This window comes from Euprymna scolopes, chromosome 19, assembly GCF_053919585.1.
Source record: "Euprymna scolopes isolate OS-2025 chromosome 19, ASM5391958v1, whole genome shotgun sequence".
Lineage (NCBI taxonomy): Eukaryota > Metazoa > Mollusca > Cephalopoda > Sepiida > Sepiolidae > Euprymna > Euprymna scolopes.
In genome coordinates, this window is record NC_136500.1 from 74926025 (window position 1) to 74950427 (window position 24403).

At 36.1% G+C, this 24403-nt stretch overlaps 1 non-coding gene across 1 annotated transcript; it reads right to left on the reverse strand.

Annotated features, from left to right (window-relative positions):
• Positions 1–651: 651 nt before the first annotated feature.
• Positions 652–724, reverse strand: Trnac-gca (transfer RNA cysteine (anticodon GCA)). Its single transcript has one exon. It is a non-coding gene; the product is annotated as a tRNA-Cys (tRNA).
• Positions 725–24403: the final 23679 nt, after the last annotated feature.

The window sequence follows — 24403 nt, forward strand, 5'->3', positions numbered from 1 at the left end:
CGCTAGTTTGAGATAGCATTTTAGTTTGTGTTGGCTGCTTAAGTCTGAATAGGATTTTGGGTGATCAGTCGCACTTAAGTTTGAAATATTATCCGCTTTGATCTGTCAAATTTAAAAAATATTTTCGTTGACGTGCCATGCTTAATTCTTTAATAACATTTTCGTTAGTCTGTTGCGTTTAATTTCCAAAATAGCATTTAATTGGCCTGTTGGGGTGAAGATTTCATTAGGATTCACGGCAATCGTGGAAGACTAATCTTGAAATTCTCAGGCAAGGTAAAGTGGAATCTACTTTTATATAAAAGTAACTTTGTATGTGCGAGAGAGAGAGTTCCTCATATATTCCGAAATGGCTGAATCTATCTTTTGCAAATTTCACACAAACGTAATTTTATTTTAATTTTTTATTTTTATTATTTACTAGCGGCTTCACCGCGTCGGCACATCCAACGCCGAGTCAAACACAAAGTCAAGTACACTCAACATCAAGTACACCCAACAGCGTCTTACCATCAACGCTTACCCTGTGAACTCGGGGTATGGGAAATTCCCATATGCACAAAACAAAATCAATAAAAAAAATGAAAAATACCCTTACTTAGGGTAAGGATAATGAGTAAACGTTGGATAAAATGATGGTAAAAATTATTACGAACTTGCCAGGATTCGAACCTGGATTCTTCTGATCTGCAGTCAGACGCGTTATCCATTGCACCACAAGTCCTGACCGTATACCGAAACTGTATACAAACGTTGGCACGGGCAGGTAACTTTTTCGACAATTGCATGAAACAGCCCAAAAACCATTATTTCGGGCTTTTTGTGTGACTCGGCGTTGTTCGTTATGAACCATAGTGGATAAGTGACTTTGTAAACAAAGACCTATTAATGATCAAAATTAACAAACCGACTGATTTTTATATATATATATATATATATATATATATATATATATAGCCATCAACATCACATACAGTACTGTTTCGCTGTTTCACAGCTCATCAGTGCGACTAGACAAGAAACTACCTTAAGCAAGGATCGAAACCGGACCGTACAAACGGCTTCTAACCGTTGCGCTATTCGGCTGCTGCTAAGCGGGCAGTGAATTAACAATGTTTTGACATTGCCCAAATACGTAAGCTCAATTTGTTTACACAAAGAGCATTGCTTAATACGCTAATGGTAATGTGTATATCACTTCCCAATATGCTCAACCCAAGATAAGGAGCAATATAGCCATCCACATACAGTACTGTTTCGCCACGTTTGTTTTCGCACGCGCGTGCATTCAGTTTTTTGGTACAGGAGATGCAGTTTATTGATGGCGGCTTACTGTTATGAATTCGGAATGGCTACGTCTAGGTAAGATAATTCAACATTACCGAAATTTAATTTTAATTTTATAACGATGGTTTAGTGAAGAAACATTGAAAGCTGGTATTTTCGCTGGTTAATTAGTTGAGAAAATTTGTCATGGATCCAAATGTTGTACGTTTTCATGGACATGATTGAAAGCAACAATTTTGTATGTATTTGTAGAGCTTGTAGTCAAATTCCTTAGAAATTTAAACGTCAATTACATTCGAATAGTTAAGTATTTAATTCACACCTTCCATATCACCAGATGCAACATGAGTATTAAAGTACATTTGTTTGTTTAGCCAATCGAAAATTTTTACAAAAATAAAGTTACCAAATTGGTCGAATATACATCTTCGGCAATAAATCCAGCAGAATCTCGGCGATATTGAAGCAAGATGTCCATATTTTTGTTTGGCTGAGGTGTGGTGCTGTCTTGTTCTAAGAGGTCGATCCTCCCAGGCTTTACCTTCTCTCGCTTTTAGAATGGTTTAATTTATTGTTACTCACCTTACGCGCTCCTACCGGGGAATGCAAGTGAAACTGCCCAGACGTATTTGTGTAAGCCAGAATGCAATTCCTCTTGTGCGATAGCTTTCCGATCCGTACTTTCCGAACTTGTGTTGCATCTTTCTGCAGTAGGAAAGAGACAAATACTAGTTCGGTGATGTGACCGATGAACACGACAGACATTTCCGCCAGTATCATATCAGGTCGTTTCAAAAGTTTTGTAAAAGAGTCATTTTAAACCATTGTCATTTTTTACGCATGTTGTTATTACTTAAACATATAAACATGATTTATATATTTTTAAATTTTAGATTATTAAAACAGCATTCATATTTTCCTGCAATATTTTCACCCATGTTGACCACAGAACGACCTTCTTTAGCCAACAGAAAGGGAGTTATCTTCCATCATGATAATGTTCATAGTCACACAGCACTACTGATAAAAGCTCACGGGTTTGTATTACTGTGCACATAGATTCGAAAAAGTTGTCAAAAAAAAACAAATATATAACAAATAAATGTTATCAAAGGCAAGATAATTTACTTTTTTACCTAACTCGATATGTTTTTAGTGTTTTTATTCAAAGTAACATGTTTATTCAATTGGAAAAACATACAGTGTTTACCGATGTATTGGAAAATTTAAAATGGCGCCTGACTCTCTCTTTGACACGGTAAGTTTGGGAAAAGGAGTTATAAATAAAAAAATATGCAAAATACTGTTAAAATCCACCGAATATATGTGAGCCTATGTCAATGTAACATATATTGAGCGAGTTTTTAACCGTATTTTGTCTAGTTTTTTATTTATAACTTCTTTTCCCAAACTTACCGTGTCAAAGAGAGATTCGGGCGCCATTTTAAATTTTCCAATACATCAGAAAACATTGTATGTTTTTCGAGCTGAATAAACGTGTTACATTAAATAAAAACACTAAAACATATCCAGTTAGGTAGAAAAGTAACTTATCTTTCCTTTGATAACATTTATTTGTTATATATTTTGCTTTTTTTTACAACTTTTTCGAATCTATGTGTATAGTAATACAAACCGAAGCTCACCTAGGCGACGATGTTTATTTATTTATTTACTTATATACACGCGTGCGTGCGCGCGTGTGCGTGTGTGTGTACCAATAAAACTTTCGAACGGATGCACCGAATTGAAAAATTCTTTTTTTCCCTGAAAGGTGTGAGTCCCTAGATTGTTCTTATCTATATAATGGTTGTTGCTGTTCGTATGTACTTTATCATCTTTTACAAACGTTTTTTTAATGATCATCCGATTACCTCGCTGAGGTAAAACAAAATCTGACTTCACTCATTTTTGTTCCACAATCAAATTATTTCGTTCGGTCGACTAAAACAATACAATTTTTAACTAAATGCATTTTAAAACTTGAAGAAGAAGAAGAAGAAGAAGAAGAAGAAGAAGAAGAAGAAGAAGATTTTCTTCTTCCTAATAGTATTCACCCTAGCAGACATTTATTATTATTATTATTCCATCCATGGCCCTTGAGCCCCTGGAGGGGCATAGGCCATCTACAACTTTTTGTAGATGTTTTTGTAGTAAGGAGTTCTTTTTACAGGGTAAGGGTGCTGGCCCCACGCCCAACTTTCCCAGAATGTACATACAGCGCCTAGCCTTCCCAAATGGTCACCCATCTGGTACTGGCCAGGCTCAACGTTGTTTAACTTCGGGTGATCTGGCGAGAACCGGTGTGTCAACGTAATTGTGCCGTACACATTTATTATTACATAAAGAATATTATTATTTACAGCAAATTATGCAGATTGACGTAGAAAGCACCTTGAGATTTCCATTGGGTTTCCCTATTATAAAATATTCGTTAATTTTACACGACGGTTCAAAATACTTAGGGCCTTTTAGTTCGATTGTCTGTCTTTATTGATCTACAGCTGAACAAAAAGCAACGAGATCATATCGATCCGTAGAAGTTAACATCACTCTTACCACAACTCATACTCTTTTCCACCTTCTGTTAAAAATTTAATAACCTTTTTTTTACTCTCTAATGATTGCATCTGCTAAATAATTTTGTGGTCATCTATTATATGAAGGTAAGTTTGTACGCATGTGTGTATCGGTGTGTTTAAGTAAAAGTAAAAACTATACAAGACAAACCCATGAGCCTGATATATATTTTTCCGGCATTGTCTCGAGCATAACACAGGAACATCTTTTTTTTAATATTCATTGTTTTGTAGGTCATTTAGTTAACGGGAATCGATATATAGTGCAATTTTTACGGTCATTCTGTAGTAATCATTCCACGATTTTTTAAAATTTGGTTGCTAAAGAAAGCTGGGGCGACAAAATCTACAATTTGGCAGTTTCCTTCCTTCTTGCTAACTAACATGACACCCGGTCTTCTTGCTTGGATGAGTGTATCTGTGTGTACATCCATGTTCCAGAAAATTTAGTGGTTTTATTTTTCTGGTATTGTCTGTGGATTATGTCTCTACCATTTGTCTGCATGTTCAAAATGCAGTCGTTTGCAGAGTTCTCAGTGTGCCGCTTTCCCCACGCAGTCGTGTCTGTTCTTGTGTTCTTTTGGGGGGTTAGTTTGCTGCATTCATTTATTATGTGATCTACCGTTTCGTTTCTTTGTCCACAGAGTCTACTTTTATTGTTTTCCCTGAGTTTTATATATTTTAGCTTTCATCTAGTTAGTTCTAATCGCATCCTCCCATGCAGCTGTTGGTAGTGATTCTGTTTTGCTATTCAAGTGTCCTTTTCTTAGCGATATCCACGTGTTATCGTGATTCTCTTCTTTATTATATACTTGTTTTTCGCCCCACTTTTCTGTCTTTTTGTTTCCAGTTTTACGTATTGTTTGTTTTTACAGTGTCTCTTGTGTTGATCAGTCTTTCTGTGTTTAAAGGTGTTATTATTATTATTATTATTATTATTATTATTATTATTATTATTGGTATTCCTTTCCAATTTTCTCTTTCATTTCTGCTGCTCTGGTGGTGTCCGCTTCCAGAATTCCCAAGTATTTATAGTCGTCTTGTTCCCCTAGTGCCCTCATTTCTGTTTGATTAAGTAGTTCCATACCTTCTGTCGTTTCCAGTTTTCCCTTTCTTATAACTAGTTGTGGCACTTTTCCATTCCGAATTCCATTTGGATATCTTCGTGAAGATCCTAGTAGTGTTAATTAGTGTCTCTAGCTCCTTTTTGATCCTTGCAAAAAGTTTCAGATCGTCCATGTACATCAGGTGGTTCATTTTTTTCCTCTATATTGGAGAACTTGTATCCGACTTGGCACTTTCTCAGAATACTGTTCAAGGGCATCATTTGTTCCTTCAATTGCGCTGTCAGTATCTTCCACATAGTTGGTAAGCACGTAATTGGCCTATAGTTGATAGGGACGGTTCCTTTCTCCGTGTCCTTCTGTAGCAGTGTGGTTCTACCTTTTGTCATCCAGTCTGGTACGCTTGCTTCCTGTATACATCTTCTCAGGTTTTGGGCTAGTCTTTCGTGTAAGGTTGTGAATTTTTTTTTAACTAGTACGCATGTATCCGGTCGTGCCCTGGTGCTTTCCAGTTTACTATTTTTCCTATGCGTTTCTTTGTTGTAACTCTTCTTTGATGTCTTTCAACCATTCGGCATTTCTATTGTGATCTCGTCGCTTTTCCCATATTTTACTCCAGTAGAGTGTTCTTTTTTTTCGGTCGGATTTGTTTGTTCTGTTTTTGTTTTTCTTCCGTTCACATGTTGGTAGAATTGGTTTTCATTAGTTTCAAATGTTCTGTTTTGTTTGTATTGCAACAACAACAACAACAACAACAACCAAAGACATGAGAAAACTGAAACTGCAAGAAATTTTATAAATTGCTCACCTTTTTCTCTAAAAAGTTAAAATTGATGGTATATGCCTTGGTTGATACCATACAAATAGTCGTGAAAGGTTCAAGAAGGATGTTAAGATCTCACTAACCAAACCTCCACTCGAAGAGTACGGAGAGTATTGGGACCTTGACAGAGCTTATTGCTACTCAAATTCCGTCACATAAATTCCAGTATTTAAAGTGTTTGATCATCTGAAGCAAAATTTGGGTGTTAGTTTGAGTTAGAATTAGTAAGAAAAAGTTAAGGTTAGTTATATAGTGTTAGGGTTAGTTAGGATTAATTAGTTAGTGTTAGGATTGTTGTGAGTTAGAATTAGTTGGTTAGGGTAAGTTAGCAAAGGTTGGGTTAAGTTATAAAGTGTTAGGGCTAATTAGTTAGTTAGGATTAGTTAATGTTAGGGTTAGTGCGTGTTAGGATTGATTATTTAGGGTTAGATACGGTTGAGATTACTTAATGTCATGATAAGTTTGTTAGCGTTAGTAAGTTAAGGCTATTAAGTGTTAGGATTAGTGAGATGTTAGTTAGATTTAGGGTTGGTCAGGATTAAATGTAGTTATATCGTTAGGGTTAGTTAGTTTTAATTAGGTTAGTTAGTGTAAGGGTTAATTATTTAGGATGGCTTAATGGTGTTAGAATTAGTAAGGGTTAAGTAGTTGAGGTTAGTTAGATTTAGGGTTAGTTTGGGTTAGAGTTAGTTAGATAGTTAGGGTTAGTTAGTGTTAGGGTGTGTTAGTTAATTAGTTAGGATGGCTTAGTGGTGTTAGAGTTAGTTAGGGTAAGTTAGTGTTACGGTTAGTTCGTTAAGGCTTAATAGTTAAGGTTAAGATTAGGGCTAGTTAGTTGGAACTAGTTAGGGTTAATTGTTAAATGGGTAGATCACATTGTAATGTAAACAACTCGCTAAATCGCATCTTGGATTAGAAACTTCGATAGATCACATACTTCAGTTAAAAGAGATCCAGACAATTGCACTTAAGGGAACAGCAAGGATACTAAAAAGAGCTCTCGGTTGGTTTCAATAAAAAGCGGGGCAATTTTGGCAGCTGGTTTGACTGCCCCATACCCAGCATTACAATCTTCAAACGAAGAAAAATAAAAAAAAATAAATTAAAAAAATAAAAAAGACCCAAATATTGGTTCCATAGTGTTTGGAGCGACTTTGGTAAGAAAATGAGTGATTATTTTCCCAATAACATAATAAAAAATCTTGTTTTAATTATTTTAATCGTGTCTTTCGTTTTCTTTTCTTTTTTTTTCCTGCTTAAATATTATATATAGTCAGCGATACAATAGATTGATTGACTTACTGGCAAAAATGTTCCAAGGAAGGACAATTTTTTATATAGTTTTAAAGGTTTTAGAGAAGCTTCTAAGACTCTCTCTCTCTCTCTCTCTCTCTCTCTCTCTCTCTCTCTCTCTCTCTCTCTCTCTTATATATATATATATATATATATATATATATATATATATATATATATATATATATATATATATATATATCCCCTCCCTTTCTTCGTTCCAGCCTCTTTGTTCCTTTCACATTAATCGTTTATTTTTTTCTGACTATTCTTTGCGCGAGTTTTTGCATCCCTTTGTGTCATTTTTTTTCTTTTTTTTTTTTTTTTTTTTTAGTTTCCAAAGCGTAAGGTCAGGGTTGGTCATTCTTACTGCCAAAGGCGCCATTTAACGAAATAATTATCGGGGGCGGAAATCTTATGGAGGTGATCATCAAATACTCGTAAAGGCTTCCCCCTTATAAATCCTGGCGAGAAGTTAAATAGACCGACTCGACTCATACGATGCAGTTTTCCTCATCTATAGCGAATCGGTAAATACAAGCGGGACCCCGTGGAAATTCCACGGTGTTTTCTATACTACTAATAAACATGTCTGTCTTAATACTATTAAGAAATCGCGATTCTTTTTCCATCCATGAAAATAGTTGTCATTGTCAGCTAAATATTTTAAGTTAATAAAATGAATGTACTTTTTTTTTTCATTTTAATTCTTTTGAAAACAACAGATATTCTTTCTCTTCTTGCCTTAAAAATATTCTCTTTCTTTTTACCGTAAAAATAATTGTCAGATTGATAAATTTTCTATTTATATTAGAAGATTTGTCAAATTTCGTGGCAATGTATAAAGGTGGCGGTTATGGAAGAACGCGAGAAAAAAATCTTTTGGGGCACTCAAAGTTGTTGCATGTTGTTGGTGTGAGTAAATATTATTAATTTATATTATTATTGATAAATATCATTAAATGAGGAATCATTTCAAGTTAAAATTCGAGTTTCGGCTTTAGATAAAAACGACATTGTAGGTAAAATTCGGATTTCTTTACAAAATGACGCTTTTCAAATGCGTTTTTCAAATGCGCTTTTCAAATGCGCTTTTCAAATGCGCTTTTCTCAATTTTAGATGCATAATACTAACTCATTTTTTAATGGGAACGATTCATCATTTAGTAATACAGTAATGTTTTTTACATGGAGGTCACCACTTATCAAGGCCCGGAGGCCACTCAGGGATAAGGGTTATTGCGTGTACAGTAATCAATAAGATAGTATTGTAGTAATCATTAGTATTGAAGATTTGATAGATTGTCTTACTTAAGAGGGCGGTTTGTCAGGAATTTGTTTATGTTGGATTTGAAGACATCCAAGTTGTAGTCAGGTGGGAAACAGGCAAACGGAAGAGAGTTCCACAAGCGTGTACTTCTGAGAAAGAAGCTCTGCTTATGGAATCTACGTTTGGGTTTAGGCACAGATAAAGAGTGGGGAAAATTATTGACAGTAGTTTCAGCCAGGCGGGTGTTTATCGTGAAAGATTGGCGAGGGGGGACGAGAGATTGGAGCTCAGATGAGCACTTGCTATGGAAATAGCGATAAAATAAAGACAGGCTCGCAACGTCTCTTCTGTGGGAGAGAGACTGCAGTGAAAAGAAAAGGGTATCCCCCACTAAGCTATGAAGTCTATGTTGTACTCTGTCAAGTCAGGATAGGCTGTTTTTAGCAGCTCCTGCCCAGATGTGGCAGCAGTATTCCATCCTTGGACGTACTTTGCTTTTATACAGATAGAGAATTGCATCAGTAGTGAGATATCTTCTGGAGCGGTAGAAGGATCTCACCATTTTCCCAGCGTCCTTGGCAACAGACCTGATGTACGTGTTCCATTTCAGATCAGGAGTGAAGATCAAGCCCAGAAGCTTGTCAAAACATGGAGCCTCCCTAAGACGAGAGCCATCCATTTCAATTGATGCCAGATTGGGATCAGAGCGTTGATGATGTAAAGATAGAAGCTTGGTTTTGGATGCATTAAAAGTAACTAGCCACCTCTTCCCCCACTGTACCACGTGCTCAAGATCAGAAGAGAGAGAATTAGAGAGAACCTTGTCATTTATGGCCTTTGATGTGTTGCCATCAGCATAGATGTCAGCAAATGATTTAAGTATGTGTTTTGGGAGATCATTGATGTAGATCAGGAAGAGAGTTGGGCCCAGGATGGACCCCTGAGGGACTCCAGCATTAATACTGTGGGCCTCTGATTTCTTCCCATCAACCGCTACTCTTATGAACCTATGCGGAGAGAAATGATTTAATCATTGAGAAAACATTATCAGTGATACCGTAGCTGGAAATCTTGTGAAGTAGTCCCTTATGCCATACCTTATCGAAGGCCTTCGATATGTCAAGAGCAATTGCCCTGGAAAGGAAGCCTTTGTCAAGAGATTCACTAATCCTATGAGATATAACCGTTAGCACATCTGCGGTAGATCTTGCGAAGCGGAAACCATATTGCATGTCACTAAGAAGGTTGTTTCTGCTGAGGTGGTTGACTACTTCTTTATTTGATATGGATTCCAACAACTTACTCATGCACACAGGAGACTTATTGGTATGTATTGAGAGGGAGATGACTTTTCACCTGAATTCTTAAATACAGGGCATACTGATGAGGTTTTCCAGAGTGTTGGAAAGCACTTCTCCTTAAGGCAACGCTTAAACAAATTCGTAAGTATGGGGGAAAGTTCTGGTTGGAGCTTTTTCAGTACTATAACTAGAATGCCGTCAGGGCCAGTTGCTTTACTGGAATCAAGGTTCTGTATTAGCTTGGTGACCTCACGCACAAATATTTGTATGCGGCATAGCGTGTTGTCTGTTATAGAAGGAAATACGGGAAGTTGATGGCTTTTGTCACATAGGGTAGAATTAGCTGCAAAGTTCCTGGCAAATAGTTTGGCCTTGTCTGATGCTGACGAGATGACTTCGGGTCCATTGATGATGGTTGGGATAGAACGCACGCTTCTGTTCAGGATCCTGTTTGCTATTTGCCAAAACTGGTGGGAACTAAGCCGCTTTTGATTTAACGGACTGAGCATATAGCTCTCGTTCGTTTTTTATTACACTTTTACAGTGGTTGCTGGCAGTCCTGAAAGCAGCTTTAGTCTCAGTACATCTATTACGTTGGTAGCTATGGAAAAAGTGATTTCTGTGCGCGATGGCAGCAGCACATTCTGGGGAGAACCATTGCTGACTGTTAGGTTTTTCTTGGAATTTTTTGAATGGTATGAATCGGTCTATGCCTACAATTTACCATTCGGTGACGTCTGATACTATAGAGGACACATCCTTTTTAAACATGAAACCAGAGGTAGATCGGATATGAATTTACGGAAGCTATTCCAGTCAGCCATAGAGTATCGATATACAGTACGGTGGAGAGGTACGTCTTAAGACTTATTACATTTCAAGATACGGCACTGAAAATTTGTAGCAAAATACTTCGGTCACGTGTAATATAATACACATGTATATAATCAAATAACATTATAAATAACACAGTAAGGCGGGGGGGGTAAATATCGTAACCAGGGGTAGATAAAACATCGTATTCCACATCGTAACCTGAAAAAACGTATCCTAGGATTACCGTCCCTGGGTTCTTCTGTATATAAAAAGTCATAAAACTACTTTGAATGTCTATATAGAATTTTTCTCGCGTTCTTCCAAAACTGCTACCTTCATAAATTGCATATTTCGAAGTTTCCCCATTATTTCATTTTTTTTTTTTTTAATTTCAATCGATTGATACTAAATTTTAAAAATAATTCGATCTGTAACTATCAATGTTACATATAGGAAAGAAATGCGAGATTTTGCCTACAGATAATTTGTTTCTTATGCATTATACTGCCCATCTCTCTCTCTCTCTCTCTCTCTCTCTCTCTCTCTCTCTCTCTCTCTCTCTCTCTCTCTCTATCTATCTATCTATCTATCTATCTATCTATCTATCTGATCTTTACCCACCCAGCTTCCACTTTACATTACTGGTCCCTTCCCGCCTTCTCGTAATATTAAATTTCTTTCCTTCTCTACTTTGTCTTCCTCTTCCATTTTTCCTACCATCCTCGCCGAACAGCCGCCTCTCTCTCCCTTAGGTATATATCTACGTTCTTACTTTCTTTTGTAGTCACAAATAACAAAATAGCTTAATGGTAGAGTAGGGCGGGGCGGGGCGGGGCGGGGGAAGTATCGTTTTACGATTATACTCGCAGTCTCCATTTCCCATGTTTTTTCTTCTCCTTTTTCTTCTCTTTTTTCTTCTCTTTCTTTTTGTTCTTTTTAATGCAGTGATTTGGACTAACTTTACCTTCAAACCTGTCAGAAATTATTTTCTGTTTAATTAAAACATGTTTATTTATTTATTTATTTATTTATTTGCGGATAATTTTCATCTTAATAGTTGTTTCACGACGTTTCGGTCAACTGTCTTCTGGCCTTCGTCAGGTGGTTAACTGCGATCGGACAGGAATGCTGAGCCTCTTAATTGTATCTTCAGTAATTACTGCCTTCCATAGTTGTTGTCGTCTCACCACATTTTAGCCAACTAATTCTCTAGCCGACTTTGAATAGAATTGAAACCGCTATCTTTAGACAATACTCACCTTGAAACATAGAGATTCAACGCCTCTATCCACTGCGCCACGGGTTCCGAAGGTTAACACCTGACGAAGACTAGGGGAATAGTTGGCTAAAACGTTGTGAAACAACAAGGTGAGGATAACAGTCCGAAAATAAATAAATATATATATATATATTGCTCATCTCAAAGATTCCAATAATAAAAATAAAACATCTTAGTTCATTTTTTTTAGCTGAAAGATTAAACAAGCTTATTAGCAGGTTTATAGCAAGAAAACGCGTGAGACGTACACCGTTCATTTGCCTAACACTTGTGCATCATGCTATGTGTATTATTACATAAGCACTTTTGGTGAGTTTTAGTTCACCTGGGCACTGTACACAATGATTTTATTGTTTTATATATTTGCTAGGCTGGCCAGAGTATCATAACGACCGAACAGGTGCTACACTAAGATGTAACGTGGTCGATACTTTTTATCTGTGTCGTTACATTTCAAACCTCTCAGACCCACACGCTGTCTGGTACTGCCGCAAAGGAACAAACAAATGAATAAAATATAAATAGGAAAGAAATAAAAATCCGACTCTACATTTTTAAGTGCGAATGAAATGCATTTATTTGTGGTTCTTCCAAAACAACGCATTTCAATATATTTCCTAGGTCCTTTCGCGCCCACATGTGCTTTTTAAAAGTTTCTGTCTCCCCGCCACCTGACGTTGGCGCTTGCAGCGCTTTCTCGTCCTCGTTTATGCGCCCATCTTCCTTCGGTCACGTGTAATATTTTTCTCTCCTTTTCTTGTAACGCAAGCTCACACACACTTGCTAATTTGCATTCGTGCTTTAACGGAGGCTGTTGTTAATATTTTTACTAGCCAGCTATGCTTCGGCTGCTGCTAATTTTCTCGCACTCGCTCATACGTGCTTTGTCACAAAGGCAATCATAATCATACCGTATGAATTCAAAGATTCTATTGTTGGCATTGATTTCCTCGATATTTTTCTAGTGAGAATTCTCTCTAGAAAGATATCGGGGATTACGGGAGGAGCCACGTAAAGGTTGCAAACATCCTAAGTCAAAGTGGTTTTTGTGGAACTGGATCGAACTTGGGACACCCAGGTCATCAGTTCGTGTCTTTCGTAAAAATAATTGTCATTGTCAGATAACTATTCTTTAAATAAATAAAATGTACCTTATTTCTTTCTTTTTTTTTTTATTAATTTATTTGTGTTCAAAACAACAAATATTCTGTCTTCTTATGGTCCAAATAATTTTCACTTCAAATCAATAAAACGAATTTCATGCTTTTTTAATATGCTTAAAATTGTGCTGCTTCAATCGATGCGACAACATAATTTGATTTAGGAACAATTCATTTTAAAATGGGTAAAAATCGCTTAAGCGACATAAGATTAACACGATCATTATTGATTGGGCCATCGATTTTTATGCATATGAAAGGTGATAATAAAATCAGTTAAAATCAGTAAAAAGAAAAACTTAGGTGAAAAGACAATTGATTTCTATTTGAAATGAAACTGTCATAATTCAGTGTGCAGAGAACAGGGTGTAATCACTTACTCTCTCACCAATAAATCTACTTGGAAGCCAGTAGAGGGGGGGTTCTTACCAAACCACAATGGATGTTGTAACTTCAACCAAAGATACCCTATAGGATATTTTAAAGTTTAATCTATGCGTTGACTCGCTTCCCTGGGGAGACAAACGCGACACATAGTCGTTTTTAGTGTGCGTGTGTGTGTGTGTGTGTGTGTGTGTGTGTGTGTGTGAAAGAAAGAGAGAGAGAGAGAGAGAGACTAAGAGTCCGTATGTGTGTGCGTGAGTGAGAAGGAGAGAGAGAGGAAGTGAGTGAGAACCACTCAACGAAATTCAGGACCAATTGAAAAATATCTTGTACGTACACAGGTGAGGAAGCACCTAAAGAAATACACTTGTCATTTTCTATTTTATTCTGGAGGGGAAAATGCACTGCCTACGAGGAAGGCGTCCTGGGATTGTCTCTAGTAAGTAATATTTACCTGGCTCTCCCATTGCGACAAAGTTAGACACGTCTGCTTATAGAGGAATGGGGCATTTTGAACGAGTGTAAAATTTGCCGATATCAGATACGTCGACATTTCTCGGTAAAGACGCCCCAAGTGACTGGCAATAAAACAACCCTACCTTATAGAAGATGAGGTTAATTCCCGGGAAGATTGCACCATTGGGCAAAAATGTGATCATGAGTTTGCTAGCACAGTGTGCACATCCGCCCAGGGGCTTTTTATGGTATTAACTAGAAAAAAGACTTAGATAGTATGGGGTAGGAATTTATAACCAAATCACAACGAACATTGTGAGGTCAAACAGGTACATTTTACTTCATTCTCTTCACTCCATAAACAAAATATAACCAAGTCCAAGGTAGCTTTATAAGAATTTAATCTAACATTTTCCAATAAAAAAAAATGTAACAGAGCGCGGACGCGCGTATGCAAACGCATGCGAAATGACGTCACTGATAAAAAAATAAAAAAGACAAAGAGCATGTTAGAGTAGAGAAGAGGGTCATATCAGAGTCGTGAATGACGTTCGAGAGCACGTTCATCTGAGAAACGTTATAACCATAACGAGAAGTCACGCGCGACGGAAGAATGAGGAAATAAATGACGTTGTTGCACGAAAAAGTGAGTTCGAGTTATATTTTGTTTTGTCTACTTCGCGACTGAGGCTACAACGTGCGGGGTAATGCTTCAAAAATAAATAAATAAATAAATAATAATAATAATAATAATAATAATAATAATAATAATAATAATAATATGTTGTATCGGAATCGGAAAAATTAAAGGCTAATTTCCGATTCCATAAACGATTCTTTTAAAAAAAATCTTGACAAAAAAAAACACGAAACAAATACGGATGTATTTATTCGTTAGAAGGTGTTCATTTACAACATAAAACTAAGAGCCACAGAATCGCAGATAATAAATCCCATTCCAAGATTTATTTAGCATTTACACTCCAAGTCAATTTATCTTTTATTGGTAAACAAAGTAAATATTATAAGGTTCGCTTTTCTATTTCCTCAGTAAACCTTTTCCACTTATTTGTGAACTTCGTGAGAGGCGGTCTAGAGATGTTCACGTCTCTAGGCCGCCTCTCAGGGAGTTTACAGTTAATTATTAAAACATTTGAAATGTTCTGGACATGTTTTTTTTTTAAATCCTGCCGACGCCAGCTTAACACTCGTCGTCTGTCTATCGGATTCTTCTGAAATAATTAATGTTTTATTGCATGTTTCCACTTTGGATACAAGTGAAGAATATAGACGAAAATCTCACAATAGGTTTAACACATTCTAAAAAGTATGGTGATCCCCATCCCGCTTTCTCATAAAATTTTATTTCCTTAGTTAAAAAAAATACTTCATCTATTTATATGATATTTGGAATATGGCATCTTTTTTCCGTGACAAGTATGTACATCCTAAAAAAGTGTTCTGTACCTATTTTTTTAATTTAAGTGTAATTATAAATAAGCATCTAACTTTTTAGGGGGAGTAACTATTTTTTTTTTTTTTTTTTTTTACCATTAATCTTATCTCATTTAATCGCTCAAAAATCCAAAATTAAACAAATTTCTCGTAGAAAATTATATTTTTGCACGATTATTGGCATTTATTTAATGTATTTCTAGCGGTATTTTGTTTATTTCAGTTTGGAATGGTTATCCAGGATCCTTGCGCAAAACATGGACAGCCATTTTTTTTGTTCTAACAATAGATGGGACATTATGTATGTTTTTAACTAGAAAATGATTTTAAATACAAATAAACGTATCACGGTGGATAGAAGAGTAACTTATCTTAGATTTCGTAACAATTATCTGTTGCATATTTGTTTTTTTATCTTTTTGTTTTTTTTTTTCTCTATTAGTTACAGTAACAAATGCCCGAATCTCATTCTTCTTTTTCTTTTCTTTTTGCTTTTCTATTTTTAATTCGACAAACTTTTAAATGTTTTCCCTTTATGTATTCCAATATTCAGAATCGGCACTTGTATCGGAATCGAGTATTTAAAACAGAATCGGTAATTGTGTCCGAATCGGGAAATTATTCGTTCATCAAATTTTTCTCCCAGTAAATTGGTCGTGTCATTTACAACTCGAAAACTTTGTTCAGGTGTCAGTATCTTCATGATGAATTGCCAAATCAAGCTGAACTCAAAATAACCGATAGTTGCCAAATCTGCAATAAAAGAAAATAGAGTTATCGATTTAAAGTTCTCCGCCTCTAAGAAAAACACCCTGTATATTATTATAAGTAATTAAGTTAATAGATAATTATAACAGTCGACTTTGTTCTCGTCAACGATCAATATGCCACGCTCATCGATTATGCTGAAAAGAAATCGCTCGATATCCCGTGGATCTCTAGTCGCGTGCCCAGGTAAAGATCATGTATGCCTTTGCGTGTATCCAAGTTCGCATTTCGTTGTAATGCGTTGCTTTGGCGGATGCCACGACTTTCTTTGGTTGTCCTGCATGCTTGATAATTCAACATGGACTCGTAAGCAAGGAATTTCTGACATCATTTCTTCTTTGTCCACACTTTCTCTTTTACAGTCGGAGTCTACAGTCATAGCATTTTGTCTATTCGACAGCGTCTATATTTTGTTGAACCAGTATTTCAATATTTTAGCTTTCTTTAAGTTCCACTTTTGGGAGAGTTCGATTCAGGGAAAAGGAAGACAATCACGAAATTTATAGAAATTTTGCGAAAATTTTCGAAAAACCAAAACAAATGCATTGATACAATAACAGAAAAGAAAGCATTAATTGCTGGAGCATTTATTGAATTACATGATTTTTTTTAACGAACACTTTCTTCTTAAACAAACAGTTTTTGTAATAAATTAAAATTTCGAAATAAATTAAAACAAACAGTTTCCAGATAAATAAAGATTTATAAATAATTTAAAACAGTCATAAGTGAAAAGAATGGGTGATTTTTCTTCTTCCTTTTAAAAAAAGAAACAGTTTTCTGTTATAAATTTTAATTTCGAAATAAATTAAAGCAATGAACAGTTTATACACAAAGAATTACATTTATTTCCAGAAAAATATTTCGTGATTATCTCCATCTGTCCCGAACTGAACTCTTCAAAAATGAAAACAGAAAAAAAGCTAAAGCAAAGAAGTGCCGTCGAACAGAGTTCAACTAGTGTTGCTTCTTTGATGCAGACTAATTCTTTTTGCCGCATGTCCCCAACATTGGTGACCGGAAGTAGATTGATTCTTCCGACAATATCACGTTCTTTCTCCTTATATCACCACCACTTTACGCATGCTGCGCCGTTTCAAGCTAGACGAGGTTATCTCGGCGGCTCAACATACAAGGTGCAAAATCACCGGACGATGTGATGCCGCCATCATTTCGTATGATATTACTTTAGCATCAATGACAGCTCGTCGATTATTTTGTCAAATTAAGGCATACACAGTCTGAGATTACGTGCTTCCGCTGTAATAGCTGCGCAGATGGTATTCGTGTTAGCTATCACGTGGATCAACAAAATCGAAGATACATGTGTCGTCATCGTTGCATGTGCCATACCCAAAACTTCCATGTGCATGATGTTCATTTACATGTGGAGTCCTGTGGCAAATTGGAGATTTGCTCACCAAATAATCTTCTTTGGCTCGCATATTGCAGCAAGTCTAGAAATGAATTGCGCGCCCGTTCGTAACAAGGGTGATATTCATTGGTCGGTACAGATATATTTCAGAATCCACGTTTTTTATTCTTAGGCTATCATTGTATAGAAGTTCATAAGGTCCCTGGTCCCGGCTTCAATTTGCTTCTTGGACCCCTGAACTGTGCACACGTCGATTTGTCTCTGTTTGCGGACAGAGGCTAGTTCGCGGGACCGTCTGGTGAGAATGCCGACTTTCACGATCATGTAACGTGATAAATGGGGGTAACTTTATTCGCCAACATCACCCCTGCAACTTTGTCACAGTGGCATAACGGGATCCTCGAGCATCAGCTGTAGCGAACGTTGTAGCATGTAATGGGTTTCGTGAAAACTTGGCCATGGTCATACGATAGTTTAGTTAGGGTGTCGTTCTATCTATTGCCAGAGTTCCGGAAAGAAAAAATGGAAGCTGTAGTTTGCCATTAGTTGCCAATTAGACGCACTAGCTATGGTCATCAGATAGCCACCAGATACTGTTTATATACATCTCTGGTTTGATAGTTAACTCCTAGGAAGTGCTTGTCTTACCGAACACCAGAGCATGTCTGGCGACTTAAATGTGTCGCGGCAACAGGGTACAAATCCTCTGGATAGTTCTGTTAAGGAATTCACCCTTGACCTTTGGGCAGAGCTGTGTGCCGTATTTAAAATAAATACATATTTTGTTTCTGAATTTTTTAGATTAGGATTATTTGTTTAGATTATTCGGACTACTATTCTCATATTGTAGTGTTATTCTTACAACGTTTCAACTGATGTAACCTCCGACATTCTTCTGGTATATCTTGTCGAACTCGTGAACAGTGACGTAACGGATAAAGTACTAAGTAAAATTCGATTCTAAGCGACATTATTCTTCAGGTCAAAGGTTCAATCCTTAATGCAGACGATATTAAGAATACAATTACGAATTACTTGAGAATTCGACCCGTTCATAGCGTGCTACCTCAGGATTATATAATAGGTTCAGTCCGAAGATTCGCACAAATTCCCGAGTTTGATAATATTCACTTTAAGAAGGTTGGAGATTACCAGAACGCCAGACATTCACCTGCTTTCTCATACATTCCAACCGAGAGACCCTTTTAAGATTCTAACCGTCCCTTTAAGTGCAATTGTTTGAATCTCTCTTGCACTTAGTTCACCGGGTATATTTGCGGGTAGTTTTTGAAATTTCATGAATTCAGTTGTTCCTATAATTACTGGAATGATGGAAATCTTCCTAAGATTCAAGTTTCCTTTGATGTCATACATAATAGCTTGGTATTTCGTTATCTTTTTCCTCTCAGTTCTTAGGATCATTAAGCACACTAACTTCTACAAAGGCTGCTTCTTTCTTCCTCTTTTTATATCTAAAACTATAGTACATTACACTTCTTTCCGTTGGAGGCTTTTATTAAGGAATAGGCGATTCTTTGTCATTTACATGAGTCCCAGAGCATGTCTGTATACTGCTTTATCCATTATAAAATTTTTTTCACGCTTAAGTTTCTCTTTTGTTTTTGTTTTTTTTTTTTGTTGTTGTTTTTTTTTGTTTTTTTTTTTTTGCTTTTTGTCTGTTTGTTTTTATATTGTTGAGTATCATTCATCCATTTTGTATGAATCAGATGATTATTGTTGGCGTTTGTTTCCCGGTATCTTTCCAGTTAGAATTCCTTCTAGACAGAATTTACGGGAGAGACCACGTGAAATTTGTCATCTTCCTAAGTGAAAGTTTTTCTGAGGATTGAACTGGATTCGAACGTGGCATACTCAGGTTATCAGGATGTCGTTAACCACTTGGCCATCGCCATGTCTGTGTTGTTGTAGCTTTATTGTTTTTTTTTGTTGGTTTTTTTTTTTTTTGAGGGGGGGGGCTTTTTCCCCCCATGGAATCTGAATCCGGCGCTTAAAATACTTGACGGTAGTAATTATCCATTTTTTTTTTTTTTCCGTACGTAAATTAGTTTTGGAATTTTTAACATAACAACATAACATCATCAGAAGAAAGCTTGAGAGGTTGTGACTTGTCAGTGCATAAGCAATAAAAAAAAATAATCTGACGCTAAAAATTATTTATACTTTTATTAATGCTTTTTTTTTTTTTTCGGGTGTAAATAGTTTGTGTGTTTATTTGTTAGCTTTTTGTTTGTTTGTTTGTTTGTTTGTTTTTCTTCTGTTTCTCCAATACAGAATACGTTTCATTTTTTTTTCTCCAATCCGTTTCATTCTTTGTTTTATAGCATACTATCTGAATATGGCACAGACAGTAGGTCAAGGCTTTATTTGTTTTCTTTTTCACACTCCAGTCTACACAAAACAGACAAAAATGAATGCTGTAGATTGAAGGGTCTTTCTGAAAATATTTCTATCAGTATATTATCACTTAACAATGCTACGTGTTCATCGTCAATGCAAAAAAGAAAGACATGGAAAGAAGACTTTAAAACGGAAAGCGGGACTTTGATACGGGACGAGCTATACTGGGTTCGGATGAGTGCAACAACGCCGTGAGATACTAATTAAAAATGAGATAAAAATTACTGAATACTTCTACCCGGTCATAGTTGGCGCGACGAGATCAACCTAACTCAGTTGTTTAAAGACGCGGTTCAGTTTGAAATTTTGTATGGATCCTCGAATTTGACGTAGATTCCCGAGTTCGAAAAGATGCACCTGAACAATGTCAGGTGATTGGTCGAATCGTTGTGAGAAAAAACATCCACGAAGAAACTAATCTGGATAATCCAAATAATAACCATCATGTACGCAATCTTTAACATATTTCTCCGATTTTCGTTTATCGCTTACAAAGTCTATAGTATTTCGGCCATTTCATAATAGCCGTGTTAAAATAGTCAAAGATAAAAATAATATGTATATATTCCAAGGTTGTTTTTTTGTTGTTTTTTTTTTTCTTTCTTATTCGACGGTACTATGGTATGTGGATGTGTTAATAAGAAAAGGGAAAATTCCACGTCAAGATTACGTAGAGAGAACAAATTTCTTCAAGAAATTAAGATTAACGCGTTCGACGGAATTGACGTTAGAGGAAGTTTTGAAAGACACCTGCCAAGTCGTCCAGGCTGATCTTTGTCTTGGTTCTTACATTTTCTTTCTTTGAAGATTGCAATGCTGGGTATGGAGCAGCCAAACCAGCAGCCAACATTCATAGGCTTTTTATTGAAACCAACCGAGAGCTCTTTTTAGTATCCCCGCTGTTCCTATAAATGCAATTGTCTGGATCTCTTTTGCTCTTGGTTCACCAGGAATATTAGTTAGGTAGGACTTCAGGTTCTTCTTCATAAGCCCTGTGGCACCTATAATAACTGGTATGATTGATATCTCCCTACGATTCCAGTTTCTTTTCATATCGTACATGAGACCTTGATATTTGATCTGTTTCTCCCTTTCAGCTCTGTTCAGACCTCCATCATTAGGGACACTCACTTCAACCTGTCTAGACGTGCATGTGTGTTTTGAAGAGATTCTCTTGCATTCCTCCGAGGAGACTTCGGAGGAGTAATATTACGCTATACATATAAATATTTTAGGAGCAGTTTTAAAGAAAATACTCTTTTTTAAAAAAAAAAAAAAAAGAGAAAAATGTTAAAATGTAGATTGTGTGTTGTTGTTATTTCGCCAGCCGGTAACTCCTGTTACGATGACGTCTGCAATAAAGAAAAGGGGAAAAGAGAACAACTATGCTGCGACGTGTCAACAAAATAGTCAACTACTATGAAACGATGTCGACATCTGTAGAAAACAGTCAACTACTATGAAACGATGTGTCATCTGAAGAATTCTTCGACGTAATACATTTTGGCATCTTCCGTTTTTTGGGGGGTTTTTTTGGGGTTTTTTTGCTAATGTGTTAAGTCTAAAACCACTCGATATGGATAAATTTACAGTTGAATGAGAATAATATGAAAAGATTGAAAAATCTTCACATACCACTCACTCAAAAAAACAGCCTACTAAGAATACAGCAATTCTCTGCCCTTTGTCAGGAACATCGGTTATGAAATGTGATGAAGAAATGACAAAATGAAATTGCGAGTTACAAGGCCGTGGAAAGTAAGCTTTAAATTCACGAATGACTTTGTAGAGCGCTTGATATTTTGTAACGAGATATATTTCTCAATTTATTGACTTATGAATAAATAAGCATAATAATTATTAAATATCTTATACTTTTTTACCAGCAATGTTCCAATAAAATCATAAAGCACTTTTATCATATAGTTTGAACCGGAATGGACTTGCATATGTCAAAAAGTTATTCCAACACTCGGGGGAAATGTGCCAAGATCAGTTGCCAAACCCTAGCATTCAAATATAGCAACCAATCTGGGACGTTTTTTCTATGCAAACGAAATAAACGGTTGTTTTCAAAGGGAGGGGTTTCTCACGAAATACCAAAACAGTTTACACTATCCCGGATTCTATTAAGCGGTAAATTAAATATTTACTGAAAAAAAAACTGAAAAATAAATAGCTAAGTTTTTAAAGAAAAATATTGTATATATAAGCTTCGATTATATGTACTGTTTATCTCGCATTTTATCGTTCCGTTTTTTTTTTTCTCTTATTACAAGCGGCTTTGTCAAATACTTAAATATTGATATACTTATTTACCAGTTATATATATAATTCATAAAATGTATATAGTGATTAAGCTACACTGAATATTCCGCGTTTCATCCACTCTAGGATTCTTCAGGTTTATGCGCGAATTCTGTGGTTGTTTGTCGCGCATAAGCCTGAAGAATCCTAGAGTGGATAAAACGCGGAATATTCAGTGTAGCTTAATCGCCATATACATTTTATAACTTACTAACTAGCTCTACCTACGTATTGAGCACTTTTGAAGTAAATACTTAAAGTTTACGCATAAATCTATACTTCCGTATATTAATTTTATGTGAGTAAATTAAGTAGTTATATATATATAAAGCGTATGCAATGCGAAAAAATGGAATGATAAAGATAGATGAAAAACAAATATATTTTCGTCTCTCTCATCATTCCATTTATTTCGCATTTCAAAGAGCCTAATGAAATACCTATATACTTATTTACCAGCAATGCTTCAAGCCAACTTCCATACGCTTATATATATATATATATATATATATATATATATATATATATATATATATATATATATATATATATATATGTATGTGTGTGTGCTATTACTTAGTGTCCTAAATATTGATAATATTATATATTGAGAGAGGTTGTGATCGCGTCCTTGTGATATAGCGGACAAGACGTGAGAAGATGTCTATTTATTTGCTTCCTCACGAAAGCAAGATGTAACACAAGGTCGTTTTTGATGTGAGTGAGAAAACCTAGATGCCTCTGTTCGGTCTGGAAAGACAAAGGATACCCCTGTAGGGGTAATTGCGCGTGTGAGGCAAGTGTTGCGCAATCTCCCGCCACACTTATCCTGAATCGACACTGTTTGAGTCCAGTGGCAAGGAGAAGTCCAGGATGACTGGAAACAATGCCGAGATAAGCGGAGAGCACACACAGCACCTGGAAGCCCAAAATGGTTACCCATTTAGTACTGATCAGGTTTAACGTTGCTTAACTTCAGTGATCCAGCGGGAACCGGTGTGTCAACGTGATTACACCGTACAGTGGGAAAAATCAGCTCGTCAGTGTAACGATAATTGTATGTACATATAAAAAAAAAAAAAACAAGTTTGAAATAAGAAAAAGAGGGAAGGGGTGGAGGAGATGAATTAACCTCCAAATTGAACTATGTCTGGAACATTTTTCTTTCTCCCGTTTTTATGTTTTCGTTTTTATACATTGTGTGTGTGAGAGAGAGAGAGAGAGAGAGAGAGAGAGAGAGAGAGAGAGAAAGCTGTATATATGTACATATAATGATGTTTGTTCTTTCTTTCCTTTATCCACGAGATCCGATCATGTTCATTTATCTACAAATTCACCCTAAGCCTATAATTATCATTTCAAGTCAAATAGATTGAATAAACATACCCCATTCAAGTAATCTTGCCTGACGGAGGAGGGAATAACGAAATGATAATTGGCGCGACCTTCCATTAACTCTCTCCTAATTACCTAGAGAATACCAAGTAGAAATCTAGGGGGAAGTCCTCACACTCAGAAAGGGGCACCCTGGAAGGGATAAAAAAAAATTGCCTTAGCCTAGAAGGGGTTCCTCTCCATCGAGTAAGGACACAACTTAGTGCAGCATCAGAACAGATGCTACTCTCTCATCGTAGCCAAAAGGTCAGATTTTTAGATGCTACGGCCTCTTTTCGAACTGATTCGCGTGGAGACAGGAGTACAAACAATCGGTAGTAAGTCATATTCCCACCCCATCCGCAATGGATGGTGATTTGGAATACAATCAATGATACAGTTTTCCTTGAATTTTCCAAGGATCCGGATGGAAATGAAATAAAGAAGGAATATAACCAATATTCTTGCTGTGTTTAAAATGAATTCACTGACAGCCATCGTGCGTCACAAAATAAAAATGGCGGACAACAGGAGAAATAAGAAACGACAACGAAACAAAATAAAACAAGTTTGATGACAATTGCATATTTTTAAATTACTATAAAAGTTCTTCGATAGTTAAATTATCATCTGCGTTTTTTTTTTTTTTTTTTTTTTTTTTCTAATTAACTATTCTTCAACGTGTTCGCCGCGTTTTCGTATTTTTCAATATCGCTTAGGCTGGTTTCACAGACAGCTAATTTTCTTTTCTTTTTCTTTTTCTTCTTCTTTTTCTTCTTCTTCTTCTTCTTATTATTACTAACAGGATCCGTGGAAATTCCACGGTAGTTAAAATCTTTTAAAACACATCAGTAAGAAATTCCTTATAAAAAATGAACGTATGGAAGCAAGTAGAACAAAGAAAGAACTTTAGTTTAAACTTTTATTGAAGGTCAATGCGATCGTAACTGATGCTGTTGATATTGTCAGGAAGTGCTGGTGATGATTGAGGCGG